At 36.9% G+C, this 27,129-nt stretch overlaps 1 long non-coding RNA gene across 1 annotated transcript; it reads right to left on the bottom strand.

The window, feature by feature from the left end:
- LOC149539661 (uncharacterized) lies at positions 1–26,379 on the bottom strand. Its single transcript, XR_016356282.1, has 2 exons — positions 25,944–26,379; positions 1–412 (listed from the first exon to the last, which is right to left on the bottom strand). It is a non-coding gene; the product is annotated as an uncharacterized LOC149539661 (long non-coding RNA).
- Positions 26,380–27,129: the final 750 nt, after the last annotated feature.

The following is a 27,129-nucleotide window of genomic DNA, read 5'->3' as shown; positions in this document are numbered from 1 at the left end:
GAAATGAAATAATTTTTGGAATTAGTTACGGAAGCTCATAGCTTTCAATTGTTTTGTACAGTGAGACACGCTCCACTCTTTCTGAAACTCTCCAGGGATCTTTTATTAATAGCAACCTACACAACTAGCTATTCTAATTAGTTTCGCAAAACATGAGATAGTAAATGAGACTTTCTTTTAAATATTGACCTTTCATTGATCTTGATAAAAGCTTCAGATGTTAAAAACAGACATAATACTGTTTTCTCTCTCAATCTCCAACTAAACCAAAACCCATTTTAGAACTTTAGATCAGCCTTGTATTAAATGCATCATTGACCTTCAGCTAGCATTTTATATATTGTTTGAGTTTAAGAGCAGCGTTGTGGAGCTCCTGCTGGGGGATACAGTACTGCTTCACTTGTTGTAGATACTGCAAGCAATTGCAGTGTAAATTAATTACAGAGCTATTAGCTTTTTCACCAAAAATCGATATTAGTAAGTTTCAAAGAAACTAATATAATACAGCAAAATAATACCATCTTTAAAAAGGGATATTAACCAGTTCCAAAAGGCTAAAGGCTATTACTCTTGTCAATTCATGTCTTCAAACCCACAATCTATTCAATATCCAAACTAAGCTATGATTATTAACATTCAGAATAATAAGTTACTCTTATCAATTCATCATGGAGTCAACAAAAACAAATCCACGAAGATGTATCATAGCCAGAGATTTCTGAGGTATTCTTACAACAGCGCATGATACTGACAAATGATACCAACATCGTTTCCTTCATTTAGCTTGCTACTCTAGTCAGAAGGAAATCTCGCAATCTGATGTTCAACAAATGTTTTTCAAGCCAAGAGTGTGAGAGAGTCCTCATAACAATGAATGTATGTAGCAAACTATTTAGTATGACTTGGATTCGTTTCTTCTTAGTAACTATTTTCCTTTCCACAAGAATTCGCAATTTATCAGCTCATTTTACAGAGTTTGCAATGCAGATCAACATCCAAAATGTCTTTTGTTCTTAATAATTAATCTTACTCCTAGAGTCACATTCACATTCTCCTTGCAATGTTTCAGTGAGAAGACGGAAACAGAGAACAAGTTAGCCACCAAAAATTATTATGACATTAATCAAACATACCAAGACTTCCTTACAAACTATCCACATTTCATAAAGCCAGCACCAAAATCAGAAGATCAACATCCAAAATGTCTTTTGTTCTTAATAATTAATCTTACTCCTACAGTCACGTTCACATTCTCCTTGCAATGTTTCAGTGAGAAGACGGAAACAGAGAACAAGTTAGCCACCAAAATTATTATGATATGAATCAAACATACCAAGACTTGCTTACAAACTATCCACATTTCATAAAGCCAGCACCAAAATCAGAAGAGGTTCTCGTAAAAGATTTTAGTAGCTTGTTTAAGATATATAAATAATTTGGCTCTTAGATTTTTCAAAAGATATTTTTGAAAAACAATATCTTGGAAATGAAAAATCCTGAAATTACTGAGATCTGATTTCTTAATGAATACACAAATATATTGGCAGGGGCAGGGAACGCCAAATGTCTTCTCAAACTGCTAATGTTTACATGGCTTTCTATCTTTCTCTCCACATATGCATTTGGTATCACCACAAGCAATCTTAATTGTACAGATATGGTGGGTGTAAGGGTTTTTGGCTTATGGTTCTTCTAATTAATCTCAACTTTTTAACTTTTTCCCTTGCTTATCTGAGGTTTTGAATACTCAGTCTGTGACAGTCTTCTACTTTGATAGGAAGGAAAAATAACATCTATTTGAGTTCTGCAGCAAAAAACATATTTTTGGAGACATCTGTTTTGAGATATCCAAAACTATTGTCTATGGTTGAGAATTTAATTTGATTTTGGAGGTACCCATTTTACTGGTTTATCCTGGTCAATGTGAACAAGGTGCTTCTGTATATGTTTACTGGATTGCTGTAGCAAATATGGTTTCTAATAGGAAGTCAACGAGTGTCCCTACAAATTGGCAACTTGGTGATTGGTCTTTCCTCTCAACATCAAAAATGAAACCAGGCATAATTTTCCCTGCCGAGCAAGATGCTTTACCACATCAGAAGACCGAAAAAAAGATCAGGAGACCAAAACTTCCTGCTTTTCATCTTCCCATGATACTTCAGGATCAATACAGAGCCACGTCATATCTTCTGAGAGTTGTATTCCCATTGGCATAGGTTCATATGTCATGAAACTTGGAAATCACAATGCAAGAAAATATGATGTGAACAGAGAGAAACATGATAAAAAAAATTCTAAGATAATTTAATCAACATAGTGCATAGTAAACATGAAGACAAAAGTTGGAGATGGTGAAGAAGCAAAGAGGATATTCAAAGAATGGATCAAGTAGTTAAAGATATGGTTTCACACTTCCTAAGCTACTTCTTTCTGCATATTTAAGAGGAGATATAATAGAAATGACTGAAAGTTTCGGCATTACTGCGAAGGAAAGTGGTGAGTGAAACTGTAAGATATGGGAAAATCTAGCAGGGGCAATGTGCAGAGCAAACAGATGGGTAAGGCAGTTACAGCCGTGATGGGAGCTTATTTGAGAGTGAAATTTAATGACTAGAAACCACATTCTAAAACAACCAAGCAGAGGCTGATTGGAAAGAGGGAGTAAAACCCAGGATCAAGAAGCATCATTGACATGAAATGGGCAGTGATCATGAATGAGGTCACCATTGGTTGAGGACAAGCTATATTTGGGACAGGATGAATGTCATGCTCCTTTCTCAGTTGTCTGCCAGAAACACCCAAAAATACTTTTTTCTTCCAAAAATGCTAACAATGAATATGCAAATATTCAAGTTAAAAATATATATTAAGCATAAAATAATAACTAGCCAATAAGTTTTCATTTGTGCGAATTGTCCTCCACAATTAAGTATCCAACACCAATAACTCCCACTGGAAAATTTCTTGAGGAAAACCTTTTGACTCGCAATTCATATTTTCAGTACAGAAAATCAAATCATGACAGAAGCACAAGATGTTGAGCCCACTTAAACAAATTCGCCCTCACTCCACTGACAGGTTTGGCTACTCCCATTGCAATTGTTGGCTCCTTTGTTGCCTTTCCATTGAAATTGAGTGTTGGATCGAAGGCAACAACAAACTCTGCCATGCTGATTGTAGGCATTAATTCAGTGTTTTTGACTGTGCAAAGCATGGCAATCTTGTGTCTTGTGACAATTTCACACATCGTCCCACAAGGTGTGGTTACTCCCATTCCAATCTTTGGCTCCTTTGTCGCCCTTGTGTTGAGATTGAATGTTTGATCGAAGGCAACAATGAACTTTGCCATGTTGATTGTGTGCATTCAATTAGTGTTTTTGACCGTGTAAAGCATGGCAATCTTGTGTCTTGTGACAATTTCACACATCATCCCATTGCAAATGGGGACCCCCCGTTTTTCACTTTGTAGGGTTTTGTTTAGGTGTTTCTGTTCCAATCTTCAGTCTCTTGCCCATTCAAAATTTAAAGTTTTACCCAGTTCAGAAGTATCCTCAAAAAGTAGGAGAGAAAGCATGACCAAAGGTGTATTCTAATGCTACAAAAGGGTTCAGAGAATGGTGAAGTCAATTTTCACAACTACTACTTCTCAGGGAAAGTTGTTTTTTCTGCTTTTTTTGCTTTTAGGCCAGTAGGGTTTGCTATTTTCGCCTGATTTTTTGCTTTTTCAAAAAAAGATTAGAAATTTTATATTTGGGAAGGCCAAAGGTTTCATCTGCAACTGAGAAAGGTGAGAAATCACTCAATCCAAGAAAAGGTGAGAACATTCTTGGAAAATCATTGTTCTAGTATCAGATTTATTATTTGAAATTAAAAACAGCACTGACAAAAGCATGCTGATTATTGAAATTTGTGGGTGTCCAAAAATTTCAAGTTTCTTCCAAAATCTACTATCTCCGTTATAACTCCTAGAGATCTTAGACCACTCTCAAACATCCTACCAGTGTATATACTAAATATAACTTAAAATATAAGAAAGGTATTATATTTAAATGTTAATCATTTATATATATCCTGCTCTATGAAGCTTGGAAATCCTTAATGCCACACCAAGTCCGATCCTGTGAGAAATAGAAAATCAACAATCCATGGTGAAGTCCGACCAAGTCAAGGAGGCATTGCAGTTAAGTGTCAAGGAAATCCTTGTTAAGGCACAAAGCCCACCTAGCTTGGGGAAAGTTTTACAAAATTGCTTAGTGTTGGCAAATTCCCTAAGTCATAGCAATGTCCAACCTCATTAAGCCTTGGAAAAGTCCTCAATCCCTTGCAAAGTCCGCCCACACTTGAAGAAAGTTCTAGAAGCAAGGAGGTCAACTTAGAATGAGTTCTAGATGGAAGCAAGGTTGGCCAAGGCTTAGACGAAAGCGAAGCCAAGTTCATCAGATCAGAAGAAAACAAAAATTTAAGAGGAGAAAGTTGATCTGCATGAGCAAGATCTTATCGAAAAGAAAGCAATAAGACAAAAGAAATCAGCCTCCTCTACTATGCATAACTCCTATAAATACAAGACTTGGCAATGCATTCATTCTTAAGTCAGAAATCGCTGGCTTTGGGAGTTCACCTCTTAGCTTATTTTTGAGATTTCAGAGGAAGGTGAAGGAAATTGAATGACTTTCAGATGATCAAAGAGACAATATCAGGCTTGTTGAAGATCACTCCTTAGCCCAGATTGAAGATTTCAAAAGAATTTTCATTTAATTGCAGGTTGAAGAATTGTTCATTCCAAATTCAAATTTTCAATCTAGAAATCTTACAATTGGGACTAATATAGTCTTGAGACTAAATATTGCTACGTAAACCTTACAATTGGGACAGATTTATGAAGGATTGACGAAAATGTCAATAGAATAAAGAAATATAGTCTTGAGGCTAAAAGTTGCTAACTGTTGCAAAATATCCTCTATCCAACAGAAGTCCTAAAGGGATAATCCTCAAGTTATGATGAAGTCTGATCAGGGGGTAGAATTTCTAGTTCTACACAAAAACCAATATGGAAAGTAGAAGAAAATTCCTCGTTCCAAGCTCGACTCTGCCCAAACCAAGGGCATGGAATTTTCCTAAGGGATGAACATTCCAGAAATCATCATCAATTCCACCCTGCCAAGGAAGTTTCCACAATTATTGAGGTACACTCAATAAGGCTACAAAATTTGGTATGGGTAATTTCTACAAAGAATGATAGTCTGCCAAGGTTACGAAGAAAACTGGTTAGGTGTTGATAAAATGCACAAGGAGACCTAAGTCTGCCCACCTAGTTGATGTGAAATTGTTAAGTTTGAAAATGCTTTGTTAAATACCCACAAAAACCCTTCTCGATGCAGGAGCATCCTAGGCTAGTGGAAATCTTGCATGGTGAAATGGTTGGGCCTTGGAGTTGGAGAACTCGGTGGTAGGACTGCTGCTCGGTCATTATTGGGCAGTTCTTGGGGGTAGTCTTGGCCGAGAAGCTCGGTTGCTGGAGACTTGCTCGGCATCTACATTGTTGCTCAACTTATTTTGTGTTGTTCGTCATGTGTTGGTTGCTCAGCAACTGAAGGAGGTCGGCAATGCTTGTAGGAGCTCAATTAGGCTAGTGGAAATCCTACATGGTGAACTGGTTGGACCTTGGAGTTGGAGTACTCGGTGGTAGGACTGCTGCTCGGTCATTAGGTGGGCAGTTCTTGGGGGTAGTGTTGGCCGAGGAGCTCGATTGCTGGAGGCTTGCTCAGCATCTACACTATTGCTCAACTTATTCTGTGTTGCTCATCATGTGTTGGTTGCTTGGCAACTGAAGGAGGTTGGCAATGCTTGTAGGAGCTTAATCATGCTTGGTGGTTGCTGACACTCGACAGTTTGGGATTGTCAAACAAAGTTCTTGCGGATTTGATCAATTGGTTTGATGCATTTAATGTGTGAGGAGTATGATTGTGACCTAGAGCGAACGTGGGAATTTGTGTGGGCCTATTTGGGTCTTGTTTATTTGTCCTATGTGTATTTAATGGGTGGTGTAAGCCTTCTAAGGAATTTGGTATTTAATATATGTTGCAGGCTGACTTGTGGCTTAAATATGTATTTATTATAAGGGTTTATTTAATTTGTAACTTGGTAGGTTGACTTGTGGCTTAGTTGGTTATAAGTCGAGGGTCTTGTGGAGGCTAGAGTTATTATTCATCTAGCATGGAGAAGATGGAGTAGCTGAGAGGAGCAAAGTTGAGAAGAGCTAGTAGCAACAGCGTGAGAAACAAGGGGATTGCTTGGTGGCTTGCGAGCACAAGTTTAGATCTTGTTGGAGGTTTCTACCAAAGTGTTGTTGTGCTACAAACCTTGACTAGCTAGTGTTTGGGATTGGATTTAAGGGATCTTGTAGAACTATTACTTGCTCTGTATTTCATCGTAACCAGGAAGGCCGTATAGCCCAACACATTGCATGTAATCAGTTGACTTATAAATAAAGAGTTGTTTTTGATATCAAATCTTGTATCTTGTGTTGTGTTTCCGCTGTGTGGTTATTTGCTAGGAATTGGATCACCTCCATTGGGGGTTCATTTGGTTCTGCACTGCATCAGGTGGTATCAAAGCTTAAGTTTTCCTAAGCGTGTAGACAGATCGTCGAAGGTGAGGCAGTTTGCACCAAGACCTTGGTTGGAGATTATCAGAGCGAGGGTTTGATTTGGGTGAAGATTTTTTGTAGAGGGTTTGTGAAGATCTTGGAAGATGCCTCCGAGAAGATTGGACCCTAGGGCAATTGAAGATCTCTGTGATGTTGTGGAAGGTCGTATAGCCCAACACATTGCATGTAATCAGTTGACTTATAAATAAAGAGTTGTGTTTGATATCAAATCTTGTATCTTGTGTTGTGTTTCCGTTGTGTGGTTATTTGCTAGGAACTTGATCACCTCCATTGGGGGTTCATTTGGTTCTACATTGCATCAAGTGGTATCAAAGCTTAAGTTTTCTTGAGCGTGTAGACAGATCGTCGATAGTGAGGCAGTATGCACCAAGATCCTAGTTGGAGATTATCAAAGCGAGAGTTTGATATGGGTGAAGATTTGTTGCAGAGGGTTTGTGAAGATCTTGGAAGATGCCTCCAAGAAGATTGAACCCTACGGCAATTGAAGATCTCTGTGATGTTGTGGAAGCAAGGATCTCAGAGAAGGTTAAAAATTTAAAATAGATTTCAGATCTAAGATGGAGTTGATGAAGAATGAAATCATGATAGCCATAGCTGGTGTACCTCGGCATGTGGGTACTCAAGATGGTTATGAGGAAGTCGTTGAAGACTTTGAAGTTGTTGGATCTATTAGCGAAGACAAAATTGATCACATAGAGAGACTTATGGGAGATAGGGTTGGTCAGTTTGCTAGATCTGACACTCAATTGAAGCTGAAGCACAAGATGGATGTTTCTAATTTCTCGGGTACTTAGAATCCTGAAGACCTGATTGATTGGATTAGCGAATTGGAAGACTACTTTGAGTTAGAGGATATTGGTGATCCGCTTAGAGTGAGGTTGGCACAAACTAAGTTGAAAGGACATGTTGCTCTTTAGTGGAAAGAATTACAAAGAGATAGAGAAGAAGGTGAAATGAAGATCACTAGGTGAAGGTTGATGGTTACAAAATTGAAGGCTAAGTTCATTCATGTTGATTATGAACTTGAGTTGTTTAAGAGATTGCAGAATCTGAAACAAAAGGATATGACTATGAAGGGTTATACCGGGGAGTTCTACAAGTTGACTATTCGGTCTGGACATCGAGAACCATCTAAGGAGAAGGTGGCTCAGTACATTAATAGCTTGAGATTCAATATTCAAGATGAGATTGGTATGTTGAATATTGCTTCTGTTAAAGATACTTATTAGTATGCTTTGAGCATAGAAGAGAAGTTGAAGAGAAGAAATCAAGGTAGTTCTCGAGGGAAGGAGAAGTAGAATCACTCAGCAAAGGATAAACCAAGTGTAGAAGATGAACCAAAACCTGTTGAGCAGAAGAGAAGTACAAGTATAGGTGCATTTAAGGGTACTTGTTACAAATGTGGTAAAAGTCATAGAGCTTTTAAGTGTTCACAAAAAGCTGGTGATAGGAGAGTTGTAGTGAATGAAGTTGAAGACTGTGTCAATGAACCTGAGTAGGAAGGGGAGAACTTGTTGGCTCAACAAATACTATTTGGTAAAAGGGTATTGGAACCTTGTCAAAGGAGTAATTTGTTCAGGACTCGTTATAAGTCTGGCGGTAAACTCTACAATGTGATTGTGGATGGTGGTAGTACGGATAACCTTGTTGGTGAGGAGATGGTTCAAAAACTTGGTTTGAAGAGAATGAGACATACTTGTCCTTATAGGATTGGTTGGTTGCAAGATGAACATGCTTTGGAAGTGAGGTAACAATGTCTTGTTGATTTTCAAATTGGGCAATATAAGGATCAAGTGTTGTGTGATGTTGTGGACACGAGTAGTTGTCACATATTGCTTGGTAGACATTGGTAGTATGATTGCAGGGCTACGCATGATTGTGTCAAGAATGTGATTATTGTTGAGAAAAGTGGCAGGAAGCATTCCCTGATTCCTTTGCAGAATAAAGAACTCGGTAGGAGGAACCTAAGTATTGGTAGCCAAGTGGAGTTGAAGGATTCTGAGAGGGTTAGAGATCAGCGTGGAAAAAAAACCTGTGGAACATCGAGGATGGATGATAAGAAGCAGAGCAAATAGTTGTTTGTTGCTAGAAAGGATCAACAAAAGTGGAATAAAGGGAAGAGTATGCAAGTTGAAGACTTAAAAGGATATATGTGAAGAACTAGTTTGGGATTGATGTGTTGAATCATAGAAGATGTTCTTCTAGGTACTAAGAACATCTTTTCGCACCTGGGTTGTCTGATGCAAGAGCATCCTAGGCTAGTGGAAATCCTACATGGCGAAGTGATTGGACCTTGGAGTTGGAGAACTCGGTTATAGAAGGACTAGTGCTCAGTCATTATTGGGCAGTTCTTGGGGGTAGTGTTGGCCAAGGAGCCCGATCGCTGGAGGCTTACTCGGCATCTATATTGTAGCTCGGCTTATTCTGAGTTTCTCGGCATGTGTTGGTTGCTCGGCAACTAAAGGAGGTAGGCAATGCTTATAGGAGCTCGGTCATGCATGGTGGTTGCTAACACTCAGCAGTTTGGGATTGCTAAACAAAGTTCTTGCAAATTTGATCAGTTGGCTTGATGCATTTAATGCATGAGGAGTGTGATCTTGACATGGAGCGATCGTAGGAGTTTGTGTGGGCCTATTTGGGTCTTGTTTGTTTGTCCTATGTGTATTTAATGGATGTTGTAAGCCTTCTAAGGCATTTGATATTCAATATCTGTTGCAAGCTGACTTGTGGCTTAAATATGTATTTGATATAAGGGTTTATTAATTTGTAACTTGCTAGGCCAGCTTGTGGCTACGTTGGGCATAAGTAGAGGGTCTTGTGGAGACTAGAGTTATTATTCATCCAACATGGAGATGATGGAGCAGCTGAGAGGAGCGAAATTGAGAACAGCTAGTAGTTGGGGCTTGGGAAACAAGGAAATTGCTTGATGGCTTACGAGCACAAGTTTAGATCTTGTTGGAGGTTTCTACCAGAGTGTTGTTGTGCTACAGACCTGGACTAGCTAGTGTTTGGGATTGGATCTTGAGGGATCTTGCAGAACTATTACGTGCTTTATATATTGGCCATAACTGGGAAGGTCGTACAACCAAACACATTGCATGTAATCAGTTGATTTATAAATAAAAAGTTGGTGTTTGGTATCAAATCTTGTGTTGTGTTTCCGTTGTGTGGTTATTTGGTGGGAACTGGATCAACTCCATTGGGGTTCATTCAGTTCTGCACTGCATCACTGTCATATAGGCTTGGCCTCGTTTATTCATAATACAATCAAATTTCCACGCATCTGAAATTCAGGGTACAATCAAATTCATTTAAGTTCCACTCAATACTTGCATCTAAACCATTCTTTCCAAAGTAGAATCAAACTCACCCAATTGTATTAGTAGAGGGTGCACCCAAATTTAGTTAAAGATTTGTAATTATTATATTTATAATGTTGAATTTCTTGTCAAATTTACCCAGAATTCTTTGAAGTAGGATATTTATTCTGTAAGTTCTATAGTCAAGTCCAACTGATCATAATTAAAGTTTGTCAATCCATGGTGCCTCATCTATGTAGGCTGCTAATCAAATGAATTCCACACAATGCTTGCATCTAGACTCTTCTTTTCGAACTAGAATCAAATTCACTAGATTGTATTAGTTGAGGGTGCAACCAAATTTACTTAAAGATCTGTGATTATGATATTTATTATGTTGAATTTCCTGTTACCCAAGATTATTTGAAGTAGGATATTTATTCTGTATGTTTTACAATCAAGTCCATGGTGCCTTTAGGACGCAGTTAGGAAACTGTAAAATCCACTTGCCTTTGGTTTAGGGTGCTTTCAGGCCTAGCTGGCCTCACCCATTAAAGGTGCTTTCGAAATCGCTTAGCCTCATCTAGTGAGAGTATACACAATTAGAAGTCTATAGGAGTTTATGGCATGATCTTTGGGTTGCTCAAGTATACAGTTTTTTATCTAATTATTAATGAAAAAAAGGTAGGAGCCAATTTTAAAATGTAAAGTGTTGGGATATTTTTCCCTCCCATGCATGAAAGCCTTGAAAAGTTAGTTTCTTGCAAAAAAAAAATTGTGAGAAATATATTCAAACCAAAGTTTCGAGAATCGCCCTAAAATTGCCAGAAACGCCAGTTTGGCAATTCGATTCATGCCTAACAATTTTTTTGGAGCTAGTGAATCGAATCACCGATTTTTTGTCATGAATCGGCTTGATGAATCGACGCCAACAGCCAAAAGTGAAGAGATTTTTTTAATAAAACACATGTTTTTAAATAAATAAAAATTTGCCTTTCCTCTTTGTTTAGGGCCTTCTAATTGTTTAGCATGAGTAGAAGAGAGGATCTTCATCTTAGATTCTTACATACATTTATGATTTGATGTCTTATGGATCTTCATCTTACATTCATTCTATGATATGAATCATTATGATCCTATAATTTCTATTTACGTCAGCTACAACCTACAATTTACATTTTACATGTAACATAGTTATGTCTGTGATGGATTTATCATTTATGTTCCATATTTATGTATGTTAACTTCTATTTGATGATGTTATAGTGTGTTTAAGTTATATTCAATAAAGGGTGTATGAAGTAAGTTTTAAATTGTTGAAATCTCTAAATTTCAAGGGTTTTTTAAGTTTGCTGATTCAATTCTGATTCATGGCCGATTTGTGATTCAATTCGGCCTTGCCAATTCCGATTCTCATTACTTTGATTCAAACCCAAACTCTTCACGAACATTTTATACAAACTCTAGATTTTTCACAAAAAGTTTCTCAAACACTTTCGCTAACATTTTGCGTTTTTATTTTAGAACGCCAACTTTTACAAAGTTTTGGTCCACAACTTAACCTTTCACAAACTTTTAGTCAAATCATTAACTTTTCCAATTTTCTTGCCCTAAACATTAACTTTTCCTAAGTTGTGGTTTGAGTTTTAACTATAGGTGTTTCCAATTCTCTATTTCGAGAAACCATATGGCAAATGCAGTCAATTGATGCAAAGCCAAATTTCACAATTGTTACTATCATTCACTCTGTTGTGCCAAAATCAAAACCATATGGACACTCCTCAAAGTGAGCAAGGGGACTTCAGTCAAATTTTATAGTTGGAAATGACATGCTGACACAAATGCAAGATGTGGCACCATATACAAAATGCTTGACTTGTTGATTGAATGCCAGGGAGAGATTATTTTGAAGAAAGCTATGAGAAGATCGCAAATCCACATTTTCAATAGAAAAGACACTTCAAATGCTCTAATACACATGCATTTAGCATCTAATGCCTCAGATACATGTCATACCAGGTCATAAAACAGATTAAATCAGGTCGCCTCGAGATTTTCAATCAAAAAAAGTGATTTTTGTGAAGGTAAACTTCACAAATTCATCAGCACATGGGAAATCAAGGAAAATGCAGCAAATATCTGTTTAAGAAACCGATGGAGAACTTGAGTTGATATTTGCAAAGATCTTGATCAAGCCATGCAGATTTTAAACAATTTGCTGCAAGCTATTGTGGTCTTTAAGATTGGCGGCAAATATGCATATGTTGAAAAGAGTGTTAATAGAAAATGCAAAACTGAGCTCCATGAGCCTCACTGGCGCATGTCCATATGACAAGGTATCGACACTTAACAGGCTGTTAATTGTTTGACAAAATGCCTTATGATGATGGTGTAACATGGAGCACATATCATTTGTGAAAGCACAAAGGAGGCAATGAGCTGTTAAACAAAGCCCCTCTAACATCCCAATGTGTGGAGAGTGACGATGGAAGGAGCTTTAAAAGTTTCAAGTCCATGTGCGGCTCAACAAACATGCAGATGTGAGAGCATAGACAATGTACATGAAATGCTTAACAGAATTCCAATAAATGAATGGCACTCTGACATTAATATGCAATAATTGTAGACACGCCTCTCCTCATATGTATGAACTTTTGGAATCGAGTGTAAGTACTCTTCAAAGTATAGAGAATGAAGAATCTTTTTCTTACAATTAGTGAGAAATGCCACCACAGACATGTATGAAATGTGTACAATCATACTAGAAGTACCAACTTCTTGTTTGTCATAACACACCGTAGCTGCAAGGAAGTTTCAGAACTAAAAACACAATCTCTCATTGATATTAATGATCAGAAAAATATGCTCGCATCGTAACAGAATATATAAGGAACTCAACAAAACACTTCAGAGAAATTCACACTATACGACAAAATGCAATGGGTAAACACAAAGAAATGTAAGGGCAGCTATTGGAGTATAATTAAATATTTGTAGATACATGGAATCAAGTTATGACAGAGTGATAACCACTGAAGTTGCAGTAATTCCTTGACCTCAAAGATAAATTGAAATGTTTATCTCAATCATGGTTGGAATTCAGACATAGTAACATCATGAACTAAAATTGCCAAGGGCAGGAACCAGTTTCAATCCTCAAATGCACCCTCCTGGAAAGAGCAAATATAAAATTGGGACATACTTGTATTACAGATTTTTGGAAGGCGATAAACACAGAATACAGGACACCATAGCTAGTTAAAATATTGGAGAACAGGCTAGCATATATTGCAGGTCACACCCATTGTCAGTTCAGTGTCCCAAATTAGTCCTTGAATTCATGAAAGCATATGATCAGAACACTAGAGAGATCAAAACACCAGAAGGCAATATAGTAGCAAGACTTGATCCCATACCATTTCCATCTCTTTCAAGTTGCCAAGCAGAATTAAATTACAGATATCTATTTCAATCAAGACATAGAGAAATGTCTAAATACCATAGCAAGAAAAGGCCAATCATAATTACAGGGAGCACTTCGCATGACACTTTTCATGGAGGACATTTTGGATATGATAGTTCTTAACCATCTCGGTAGAACTAAAAATGTTGACTATTTTTTAAATTGGATGTTTTACTTCATCAATACAGTAACTACTAGCGATTCGTAGAATGGGGAGAGATTATTAGTGATTGTCTTCATAGCTAGTTAACCTATTTTGAGGACAATTAGAGGATTTACATGTCCTCGTACCTCATATGCTATTACCAGTATGAAAGCTTGGCCCGGTCTTAATCCATAGGGAGAATACAATGAATCAACTGAAATCTATAATTATTACACTTAATGCAATTGAAGCAAAGTTTTGTGGATTTCTGCAGGGTTAATGATGCTTTCACAATGTTCACTGTTAGGGAATTACAGTGAAGCATTGGACTTCAGATATCTCATGAAGCAGCCAGCCTAGTCCGAAAATATAAAAGCTACTTCATACAGGTTCCTCACTTTACCTACATCCAAATTGGAGAGACTTCACTCATGTTGCCTCATTCTGTTAATGATAAATTGGTGCCCATAGAGTTTTGCATGCAGATTGGTCAGGTCAATAAGAAGGGTAAGAATAAACGAGTGGACAACATCCCATTCCTGATTGGCTTAGGTTACTACAGTTGTAGCTCTTCATTGGATGCGCAGAATACAGAGAGATCTATTAAGCTCACCCTTTGTTCCTATAATGGCAGGTTTCCATTTGATAATAAAGGGTATATCAAAAACAATTTAGAACTCAGGTCTGGATATCTTCATTGTCCAACAATCGAAGATTACTCAGAAGATTGTGATTTGAAGTCAGGAAGAGATATTGGATAAGGTTTACTGCTCAACAAACCATTGCTTTTAAACTAGGATGGGATGTGATGGGCATACAAGAAGATGGATGGGATTTGAATGATCCTTTCTACTTCGAGAAGATTCAATTACTAGGATTACCTTATATCGATCGTGCTATTCAGGAAATTAAGTAATCTGAAGGAACAAAAGAAGGTTACTACGGAAAAACAGAGAAGTCACAGCTAGTAGAACAAAAGGCAAAGGTAATTGTTCTAAAGGGAAGACACACCTAGAATAGCCATCTCTCACACTTCACCTACCACCACTAGCTCGCAGCAAAATGTACAAGGAGGCGGTGATGATAAAGATACTAACAAAGGAGTAGATCTTGCTGCAATATGTGAAATCAGTTCCATAACTAGAAAGAGAAGGTCTAAACCAAAGGAGAATATTCTGAATCCAACATAAGAAATGGTGGAAGAAGCCCACAAAATGAACTCATTGCCATCATCATTCGTAGATGAAATGATTTGTTCTCTGAACGTTCTTACAGGCACTCCATCTCCTCATAATATAATGTGTCTCATGAAATTCTAGTTATGGATAATGCAAATGATCAAGCAATCTCACGTATGGTTCTCAATGTTCCTAGTTGTAAAATCTTCTCCATCAGCATTCTCAACCTCTTGACTTCAGCAGAGTTTATGAAGGCAGACGAAGAGGGTAATTCAGCTAGAAACATCAAGCATAAATGCAGTTGCAGATTTGGTGCATAAGGATACAACGATGAAAAAAACAAAAGTGGATTCCAGATTAGCAGTGATTCTAGCTACAGGCAACTTGTTTGTTAAAGTTGCACAAACTACCACAAAGAAAGATATTAATAAAACCAATGAATCTGATTTTAATGTGTCTCGGGTGGATTTAGATCATGTTACACATGAAGGTGTCGTTCATAATTTCCAATTTTCAGCAGCTATTCTAATAGAGCAATCAAACAAAGACAAACAAAGGTTCAGCCCAAACATCAAGTCTGAGCTCTATCTTCATGACTCCAATCGGTGGTAGGGGATTCATCTATAGCCCTTGATTCTTCTTCCACTGAAGCAATTGCTGATCCAAAAAAGGCATTTAATAAAAATATTATATAGAGCATACAGAAACGCCACAAATGGTAAAATGGTAGATGACTGGATCACTAGCATAAATGCACAGGCTTCTAATTTGTATGTAAAGGAAAATCAAATTGAAGAAGAGGTCTTAAATTAGTTAAGAAGTATCAACAAACAACAAATGTCATGGAAAGAGATCGACAACAATCTCAAAGAGATAAAAGAGATGAGCAGCAACACAGTGAGATCTCTTAAATTGTTTCCAAATGAAGAAGATGACCAAACTAACATGTGGCTGGAAAATATTGAATGGAAATGTACAAATATGGACCAGCAAACAAGTGAGCAAGAAAAGCTCTTAAATACTGTTAGGCAGCTCAAAACTAAAGCCTTGGGTGATTGATGAGCAAAGGGTCAGCAATCAGACAAAGGATCAGCTCAAACATCAAGTTCGAGCCGTATCTTCATGACTCCAATCAGTGGTAAAGGATTTATCTTTAGCTCTTGAATCTTCTTCCACTAAAACAATTGCTGATCCGAAAAAGATTAAAAATTTTAAATATTGAATAGAAATGTACAAATATGGACCACCGAACAAGTGAGAAAGAAAAACTCTTAAATACTATTAGGCAGCTCAAAACTAAACCCTTGGGTAATTAACAAGCAAAGGATCACCTGTTACATCCCAAATTTTGACTTAATTTAAATTTATTTATAGCCGTTGAATTGAATGGATTTTCCTTCATAATCATGTGAAAAGGGTAGTTAAATATATGCGTTGTATTCATTATTTGTTTAATGGTTTAATGATGATGATCGTTATCCATTGTTTGTCATATGATGATGATAGTAGTTAGCAGTTGCTTGGTTTCGGAGTAATGGTTAAAAATTAAATTCCTTGGTTTCGGAATTACGTTAAATGTTATTATGGATTTATCATGGAACTTGTTATTATTGTGGAAAATGTTGCACGGGTGATTGCGGGAGAAAATGAAGGGGAGAAGCATTGCTAAACTGGATCAACGGAATGGGGTACTATCTTAGTCCACTTATATGTTCGACAAGTATGACCTCTAACTATCTTGGTAAGGACCTAGCGACTTGTATAGCAAGGTACAATCATTTGAACACGCATGAGCTATTTTATAAACATTAAAATTTTAACTTAATTAAAATACATACCTTTACCAGATTATGGTTGACATTTCGATCATTTTATTGTAACACATTTATGTACGTGCACATAGATATAGAAATAAAGATAACATAATATAGTTTTTTATACAAGATTCTATCTAATATGTACATTTAAATACATGTACATGAAGATAAAATAATCTTCCAAATAAAGCACGTATTTAGATATATATAATAAGAGATACAACCTTGGATAAAAACATATAATATGATGCCAATCTTATAAATACATCTATCTACAAGTAGATAAATATATTATAATTTATCATTGATTCATATCCTTCAAATTCTTTTCCTTATCTATTCAATTCTTTACTTGAAACCAAAATGTACATTTGGCATTTGATTCTCGATGGATCAACAAAACAAATCTTTTTAAACTGATCATGAGTTACGGCTAACGATCTTGGAAAGCCTTTTATTATGGAAGTTGTGAGAAACCAAGATGATATAAGACCATTGAGTCTCATTCCTCATGATATATCTCTCTGCAATTTTCCTTACATTCTTTCCCTCTGCATATTTTCTTGCTGCAGTATTCCCATTTCATTTATACTTTTGTTGAAATAGGTGATTGGTAATCACACTGAGATTGCGTTCGGAGTTCTTTCTATGAAGGAGCTGGTTGATAGCGTCCAACCAAGACTCAATTACCATCCAAATTTCCCAGGTTATGTGGTTGCCTTCCCATATCCAAATGATTATAATGTGTTTTATCAGATACTATTGCATTCGTAATTACAGTAGTAAGATACAATTCTAGGATATGCTGCACATCATCCCTGTTTTAATATCATCAAATAGTTCCTCTTTAGGTCACAACTTCTTATGATGATTCAAGATCAAATATTCATGTCATGATATCATATCTTTATTCTATTGTTGAATGTTAGAATCAAATGGTATTTATTTTGCCAGTCTTAAGATTATGTTTCTCAGGTCACAAAAATGTGATATGCTGAAAACATGTAATGAGGATCAATAGAAAGAGCTAGTTGCTCTGAGATTCAAACACCTGGGATTCACCCGGCTGTATAGCCAAGGAAGAGGTGAAGAGGTGAGATAGAAATCTGCAATAACATGGAAATAAAAATCAGGCATGACATAAATCATTTAATAGATCATGCATGTTCATATTTATTGTCCTCCTATTGTCAAGTTGAGCAGTGGTGATCGGGTAATTGAACGGTGAACCCATCCGAAAACCTTGGCCAAAGTTGTTAAAGGCATGTTTGCCATCTATGATAACTTGGTGTCAGTAGTGTCAGTTATTCAGACATGTTCGTCCATAACTAAGCGGACATTTTAAACAACGGAAATGCTCAGGTGGTTGGACTAGAAGTATCCCAAGCCTAATCCTGGGGTAGGGAGGGCCTTTCTATTCAATAGATTGTGTGGGGATGAATATGGTCCGAAGTTGGGAAGTTAAGCCTAAGTCAATGCTTCTCCTCTTACTGAAAGTCGAGGCTTGCGCAACTAGTTAAAGACTCGCCAGTTACTTCTTGTATGTTTCTTCTTACCATTCTTGATATGCATTTATATTCCTCTTGTAACTGATCATGTATTTACTTTACTATATGCAAGGGAAGATAGTTAATCGTTATTTCAATTACTTCAGTTAAATCGTTATTTCAGTTACTTCAGTTAATCGTTATTCCAGCTATTTTAGTTGAATGGTTATCTCAGTTAATCGTTAGCAGTTAAATCAGTTAATGTCTCTTGAAAAGGATTTAAGATGTTTTGTTTCGAAAGTTGGTTAAAGAAAACTCTTTCATTTCTATGTGAAACCAAGTTTTAGTTCTTTGTTTTGTTATGAAATTCCGTTTGTTACATCACCAATCAGACAAAGTTAAACAAAGGATCAGCTAAAACATCAAGTCCGAGCTAAATCTTAATGACTCCAATCGGTGGCAGAGGATTCATCTTTAGCCCTTGAATCTTCTTCCACTAAAGCAATTGCTGATCCAAAAAGGTGTTTGATAAAAATATTATAGATGACTCGATCAATCACAGGCTTCTAATTTGTATGTAAAGGCAAATCAAATTGAAGAAGGGATCTTAAAGGAGTTGGAAAGTATCGACGAACAGCAAATGTTCTGGAAGGAGATAGTCAACAATCTCAAAGAGATAAGAGATATGAGAAGCAACACAGTGAGATCTCTCAAATTATTTCCAAATGAAGAAGATGACCAAATTAATATGTGGCTGGAAAATATTGAATGGAAATGTGCAAATACGAACCAACAAACAAGTGAGCAAGAAAAACTCTTAAATACTTGTAGGCAGCTCAAAACTAAAGCCTTGGGTAATTTGTCAACAATCATTAAAGACATTCCAATTAACAAGCAAACACAAGACCCAGGTGTACCTACCTTACTGACAAGTGTGGAAGATCAATTCAGAACTTGGTGATGAGCAGTATTTGTGTGATGATGTTATGATGGGTTAAAGCTAAGTCACAAGGATTATATTTGAATTCGAGTTCGTCTATCATAAAATTTGAATGAAATTTGGCGAGGGTAAAAATTCAGGAAAAAAAAATGACATTATATTTAAGTAATATATATTTATGTATTTTTTAATATTAGTAATATATCCACAAAATTGTCAAAATAGTTTAACATAACTAAATAACTCAAAATCATTTTAAAATAAAATATATTGTATTAAATTGCATAAAATTCAAAGAGTTCAGAAAGTGTAAAAATTCGCTGATATTTGAATCTAATGGATGAAACTCGATGTATTCTGTGACATAGGATAGATATATAGATAGATACATAGAGATAGATAGATATATATGTGCCATCGTGTTTCCTTCTATCTTCCGGCATGGCGGAATCTTAGTTATTCTTGGACGGGTGTTGTTACTTTATTGACTGGCGGTTTCAGGTCTTATGTTATTGCCTTTTTTCTGTATAATCACTGGGCATTATTTTTCGTATGATTAATGTGATGGGCAAGTTTCGGGTCTAGCTTGGTATTTTTTGGTGGAAATTCTGTTTGTTAAGTGCTCCTCAGCAAATTTCAATAGGATAATCAAATTATTTATTCTTCCTAAGCACTCAAATGGTGTGCCTGATATGTGAGCTATATCTGAAATATATAAACTACTGTAACAAACTCTCTGGAATGGATAACTCATCCAGACATACAAACTAAACAATCATTCTTCTCACTAGCAACAGAAAAAGACCACAAAAGTTAGAACAATCATCAATCAAGAAACCGTTATTAAAGATGAATGCATGAGAAATTGGAATGGCCATTGCAGGTAGTGTTGCAGTAGCCACACCTGGAACATTCATCACTATACCAGTGTTGAGGGCATGAAAGAAACTGTCAGATTTTGTCTCATTGTTTGTTCCTTATAGCATTTATACACTTGTACGTAGCTACATATTCAATGTGTGTGCAGTTTATGTCAGGTCTCATTGTTTGTTCCTTCTAACATTTATACACTTGTACGCAGCTACATATTCAATGTGTTGCAGTTTATGTGAAGATCATAAACCCCATCAAAAGAATACCACAAAGACAGGAGCAAATCTACTTTTCATAGTGAAGGCCCATCAAAATAATACCACAAAGTCAGGAGCAAATCTACTTTTCATAGTGAAGGCTGTTGTTTATGATCATTCGTAAACAACAAACACATTCAATATGTAACTGTATACATCTCTAATTGTTAGTTTGCATTACAAATCTTTAAAAAAAAAAACTGTTCCTCAAGTTTCGGCACCTACACAAATGACAACTCCCAAGGAATAGTTGGATATGCTAACAACATTCACAGTATAATTGCATATATCTAAGTTTGCAAACTCTCAGTTCACACTGTAAGTACACATTAATACAATATTACAAAGGAATGTTAGTATTTACAAGAGAGAGTATGTTTAAGGGAATTTTAAACAGTCACAATTCTTCATTCTGCATATCATCATTAGGAACAGTTGGATACACTAACAACATAAACAGTATAATTGCATAAATCAAGTTCCCAAATTCTTGGTTCAGACTGTAAGTACACATTTATACAAAGGAATGTTAGTATTTACAAGGTGTGTTGAAGGGAATGAATAAATAGTCACAATTCTTCATTCTAAGTACCAACATTAAGCAAAGATCAATCTGTGACCTACACACAAGGATATGAGCCACTTTCATTATGCCACAAAGATTTAACAGTAAAAGATATCAACGGTTCATAAATATCGAAACCAAGATAAGGAAATTTAATATTCTGCTTCAAAATTGAAGGTAAAATAGAGTCTGCCAATACTGGCACCTCATAAAGATCATGAGTGGGTATGATTGATTGAATAAAGATGAAATCAACAATTTCATTGTGACATACAAGTGCTTTATGATAAATCATGAATAGTTGATAGTATTGAATCAAATAAAGATGATATTAACCCTTTCTTGTGGCACACAAGTGCCTTATGATAACCCATGTAAAGTTCAAGCCCCATGACTACAACCATATGCAGATGTTAAATGGTCTTATGTCTTAAAATGATAACTAGTGTTAACCTGAGACCTAAGAAGTTAGTAATGCTAAAGAAATGACTAGAAACACAGTCGTAATGAGTGAGCATCTCTCTCAAAGGCCTAGTATAAGCTTTGAGCAACTAAATTAGGAACCAAGTTTTGACAAAAGTGTTTGTATAAGCTAAATAAGGCACTAGCATAATTCTCCTCATCTAAGCCAATGCTTTAATGTCAATGTCAATGAATCAAATTTATGAGTTCCATTTAAGACAAAGTAGAGAAGATCCTAAACTGAATAATCATATCTATATGAGTTATGATCATAGGAACTTGACTGAATGAAATGTCCCCAAATTATGAATATCCAAATTTTTCCCTAGGGTTTAAGAGATGCCTCGCACTTTAATTGAAGCCCTCCAACACAAGGTTTATTATCTATAATCATATTTCATAGTTAATCTTTTTCAACTCATTACATTATTAAAATTAACATTAAGGTGACCCCACTATAGAAGTTAGACCAAATTGAACAACAAGAAGCTGAATTCAGAGCCCGTCAAGATGCTTATATCAAAGCACAGGCTGCTGAACAAGTTAAGATTGCGCAACAATGGATGGAAATGAGAAGCACAAAAGCGAAAAGAACAACAGCTTAAACAAATGCAACAATCCGTGTAAAAGGCTGAACAAGTAATGACAGCACAAATAACAACAGTCACAGAAGCAGTTAAAGAAACAAAGACTGAAATACAGGAGGTAAGACAAGATGTCAAAGCTATGGACCTTAAAGCACAGGCCATAGAAGCTAATACAGCTGCTATTCAGTCTACCAAAGATCTGGTCCCAAACCAGATGCTAAACATTTCCCAGAAAATAGAAGATATTAAGATTCCCTCTAGCTCTCAGGAAATAGTCTTACATACAGACTTTGCTCCAATTAGGCCAGTAATCACTAGGCAAGACCCTGAGAAGATTAAGCAAGAAGAACGAGGTTCTCAGAAGGTTATAGGAATCAAACAAGAAGGGGAACCCTCTCAGAAAAGAGGAAGGGGAAATGAAGGAATGCCCTACAATGCCAGCTTTATGCAAAATCCATCTCTGGATCCTCCACTGATCAATTTTGATAGGATGGACCCTGATGAAAATCAGGCAGGCATTGATATGTACTTTGCTTGGGAAAATGTTCATAAGGAAAAACATGGTGCAGCCGCCATTGATGAAAAAATGTGTGATTTGCTTGCTAAATCATTTCAAGGAGTTCTGCTCACACTCTGGACCTCTTTTGGTACAGCAGAACAATAAGCCATCACATCATTTGGAATATCTGGATTCATAGAATGGATAAGAAGGCATGTTGCAGGACATACAATGGGAAGGGCCTACATAGCCTTGCAAAAGTTTGAGAACAAAAGGCTCTGTAAGCCTGGAGATTTTGATGAATATTGTAGAATCCAGACGAAGCACTACATGAAATGTAATCTCGATCCAAATCAGATTACAAAATGGGTTAATATCTTTCTGAATGGTCTACCTGCTGAATTAGCTAGGTATTATACTCCGAAGTTAGAAAACTTCATTCAAAACAAGACCAATCAGAGAACTACTCCCACATTCTTGGAATGTATTAATTTCCTTCAGATCACAAATCTAAAAGATTGTATCAAGGAAAAGGAAAGACAAGAAGCTAAGCTGGCTAAAGAGACAATCACCACCAAGATGTGTAGGTATACTCACCGATTTGATAGTTACTGTCAGCCTAGTGACACATTCAGAAACTATGGCAAGAAGAACAAAGGACGATTCAAGAAAGGTCCTCGCAAAGAATGTTCTGAAACCATGAAAGAAAGAAAAGGTTTCAAAAAATATAGAAGGCAGAAACAATGGAAGCCTAAGAGGCAGAAAAGATATCAAGCCTTCAGGAAAACAAGGGTCAAAAGAAAAAATACCAGTGAACCTGTGTGTTATATCTGTAGGAAAGGACATTTTGCCAATCAATGTCCCCAGAGACCTTCCTTAAAGAAAGGAAGAGGAAAGCAAAAGCTTATCAACTCAGAGGAGAAAATCTTTGACATATCCAGAAGATATCATATGGAGACAATACTATGTCTCAGAAGAATCATCAACTGAAGAAGAAATATCAGATACAGATTCAGAATGTTCACATTCTGCAGAAGCAGAAGAAGAAGAGCAACAAGGATGTTGCAATGTCATCACTACTCAAGAACAACAAATATATCATTAAGCAGTGATACGGAACAAGATCACCCATTCATGTTTTCCACCTCAGGGAAAATTCGTATGATGAATAATCAAGAACAAGGAGAAGAGTTGAGTCCTTTCAACTTTGACTCTCAGATTTTAGAAGAATGGGATGATGAATTAATAGATGAGACAATGCAGTCTCTAGGCCTGAGATCAGAAGGAGACACAAATTTCGTTACCTACTCTCCTCAACCTAATCTGACTCAGGATAGAAAGAAAAGACAGTTGACAGAAAAGGAAACCGATACAGTTTTCCATCCTGAAAAGCATGAGGATACTTCTCTACAGCAACATTTGGATCTAATTGCTAAAGCTAAGCAATGTTGCATAGATCATACTCAAATGATCTGGTTGAATCAAAGGGAAGAACAAATTCAGGCAAAGTTAATTATTGCTCAACATCAGCTCTCAAAAGGAAAAGAACCTGTCAAGACTATGGCAGAAGCAGGTGGGCACAATAACCCACAGAAGAATAAAGAACGACCAAGGGTCAGTATCTTTGAACCAGAAGAAGCTTATCAGCCATACCAGCAATTTTCCAAGAACAAGAAGTTGGAATGAAATATTTCAGAATTATCTGTTGATCAGCCAGCTTGGAAACAGGAATCCATCAGTCAACACAAAGACCATATATCTGTCCCACATAATAGGTCTAGTAATCAGATTGTGCCAACTCCTTGGCATAAATGTTTCATTCCAATTACTCACACAAAGGAACGAGCCAATTGGCGGAATTCCAGAGTAGATTACTTGCAGAAGGTAATCTCAGATGCATCAGAAGAAATCAGTCTTCTCAGGAAAGAGGAGAAAGCCTATGGTGAAGCCCAACATCATACTATTGAAAGTTTTGAAAGTCTGCATGGACCAGCAGGACATATTTCAGTTCAACAACTTCAATGTCCCGACTCTGGCCCGGCCATGGAAGAAAGCTTCGCTACCACAATGCATCAACGAGTTCAATATGAAGAAGAAGCTGCTGCTGCTAAGATCCAAAGTATGGTTAAAACGTGAAACAACCATAATGCTGCCAATCAAGTTGCCGCATCTCAAGCACTACCAGTTAAAGTTTCTGTATGACACAGGAGCCACAATTAACACAGCCCGCAGAGAAGTATTTCCAGAAGACTACTGGAACATCGACACAAATATGGTAATCACTTTTGATAATGACACATCTACCACCATTACTACTGCTGCTCTTATTCCATTTCAATATCATTATCCTAACAGCAGTCATGTCTTTGAAAGTAATGTTTTGTTTTACCAATTTGCTAACTCTGGTGTTGATGGTATTATCGGTCGAGGTCTTCCTCCTGAATGGTTACCAACTCAGTTGCATAACCAAGGTATAGAATTCCCTTTTGGTTTTGCACCTTACACCCATCAACCTGCTACTTGTGTCACCTATGCTCCTTTCCAGTATCCTACTTCAGCCCCAGCTGTTAAACTTGCTCATACGCAATCAGATGTTTTTCACTCATTTGATTCATACCTTCATCAACTTTTAGGGGCGGGGGAGCCTGATAGTATTTCAAAAGAATTGCAAACCTTCCCAGATAAAGATTATGATCATGTCTGCAACAAGAAGAAAGTTCATCCTAACCCTGTCATGACAAAGGACCTTACTGTCAGTCAGAAGAAGAGAAGGGATAAAGGATTAGTTTATAGAATCAAGCTAGCTGACTCAGCCAAGCTACCAGAAGTTAAAACAAACTACATTGTACAGACGCCAGAAGAGCAAGAAGGTTTAAAGAAAGAAATTGCAGAACTACTCCAGCTAGGCATTATCAGAGAAAGCCAGTCTCGTTTCGCCTGCTCTGCAATGTACGTTCCCAAACAAGATGAATAAGGGAACTTAAAGCCAAAAGAGAGGTTAGTAGTTAACTACAAGCCACTAAATAAGTTGTTATTAAGCAATCAGCATCCATTGCCAAACCTTAAGCACATCTTAACTAAGATTGCTTACTCAAAGGTATATTCCAAGTTTGATTTATTGAAAGGTTTTTGGCAAATAGGAATTGCAGAAGAAGATAAGTACATAACAGCTTTTCAGGTACCACAAGGTCTGTACGAATGGAATGTGTTGCCATTTGGATTGAAAACTGCTCCTAGTATTTTTCAGTCTTTTATGGATAAGATATTTAGGCTTTATGATAAATGGCTACTTGTTTACATAGATGACATTCTTATCTTCTAAAAAGACTACAAATCTCATCTTCACTGTTTATATAAGTTTCGAAAGATCTGTGAAGAATGGGGAATACTGTTGCACCCTAACAAGTTTAAGCTTGCAGTTGAAGAAGTTATTTATGTAGGGTTGCGTATCCAAAAAGATGGCAAGATCTCTCCACAAGATCATATCTTGTCAAAAATTCAAAATGTGAAAGTTACTGATAAGAAGTCTCTCCAGAGATTTCTTGGTCTCATCAATTATGGCAGCCAATTCTACCAGCATGCTGCTGAAGCTAAAGCCAAGCTGACACCTCTGCTAAATGACAAAGAGAAATGGACGGAACGACACAATGACATCATTGCTGAAATCAAAAGATGGTGCTCCACTTTACCCCCTTTACACCTACCAGGAGATGGTAAGAAGATTGTTGAAACAGATGCCAGCGAATGTTGTTGGGGAGGAGTACTGAAAGAGAAAAGAGCAGATGATAAGGAAATTGTCTGCCGATATGAAAGTGGCATATTTCAAGGATCTAAAAAGAACTACCACTCAACACATAAAGAGCTTTTGGCCTTAGTGCGCTCTTTAATCGGATTCCAGGTGTTCATTGCAGATAGGGAGTTCATTGCCCGATCTGATCTAAAGCACTTAGGATCCTTCCTGAAGAATGAGTCGGAGGATAAAGTGAAAAAGAAATAGACTGTTGAGGTGGGCCACTCTCATCAACCATTTTCCTATCGAAGGAAAGGAGAATGTGCTTGCAGATTTCCTCAGTCGCAAAGGTGCTGTTCATCTGCTAAAAGAAGAGATGCAACTCCCAGCTAAAGGAAGAATCTGTATGATGGCCGCTCAGCTTGAAAGCCAGCGCGATGCCGTGTTCATCCACAGAAAGATAGTTGCAAAATTTCCCAATGCCAGTCCATGGGAAAGAAATATGAACCATCAGCTCGGTGCCAATTTCAACTCTCGAATAGAAAGCCAGCCAATTCCAGAAGATTTGGTTACATTCTTGAATCAACAATTCGGGAATGTCTGTGAATTCAATGTTTTCAAACATCAGGTATTTCTGTATAGCATTCACTCCACTCAATTAGAAGATGTTGAGTTCTTGTATCATTTTCTTGGCTGTCCAGCTCATATGCATATTGAGGATGACTCACGCAGTAGATTGAGAATTTGGACTAATGTGTTTGAGTTAAGATGGACCATGATCAGAGTCCATGAAGCCCAACTCAGTTACTGGAGGAGATTCGGACCTCGCGTTCGAAATTGTTCAATTCTCGAAGAGAAGTATATCTTATCTGTTCACCATTCTTTACCCTCCTATGTTCTAACCTGTTTTGATCTGCGAAGAACTTTGCCAGGACAAACTCCAATCATCCAAAGAGTCAGTTTTGTATTCTGGAGAAATATCAAAAAGGAAGATCTGGTAAACAGCTCTGCTCAAATTCAAACTTGTTAGATCAAATTCATTTCTAGGTTGAAAGTATCAATCCTCACCTATTGAAGTAAATGATACATCCATAGTTGAATGGATAATTGCTGATGATTTTATCCATGATGTTACTAAATAGGTAAGTGAGATTGAAAGT

Source organism: Cupressus sempervirens, chromosome 9 (assembly GCF_028749045.1).
Source record: "Cupressus sempervirens isolate cs-2001-9-10 chromosome 9, ASM2874904v1, whole genome shotgun sequence".
Classification (NCBI taxonomy): domain Eukaryota; kingdom Viridiplantae; phylum Streptophyta; class Pinopsida; order Cupressales; family Cupressaceae; genus Cupressus; species Cupressus sempervirens.
The sequence above is the reverse complement of the archived record's forward strand: the minus strand, read 5'-3'. Positions and strand labels throughout refer to the sequence as shown.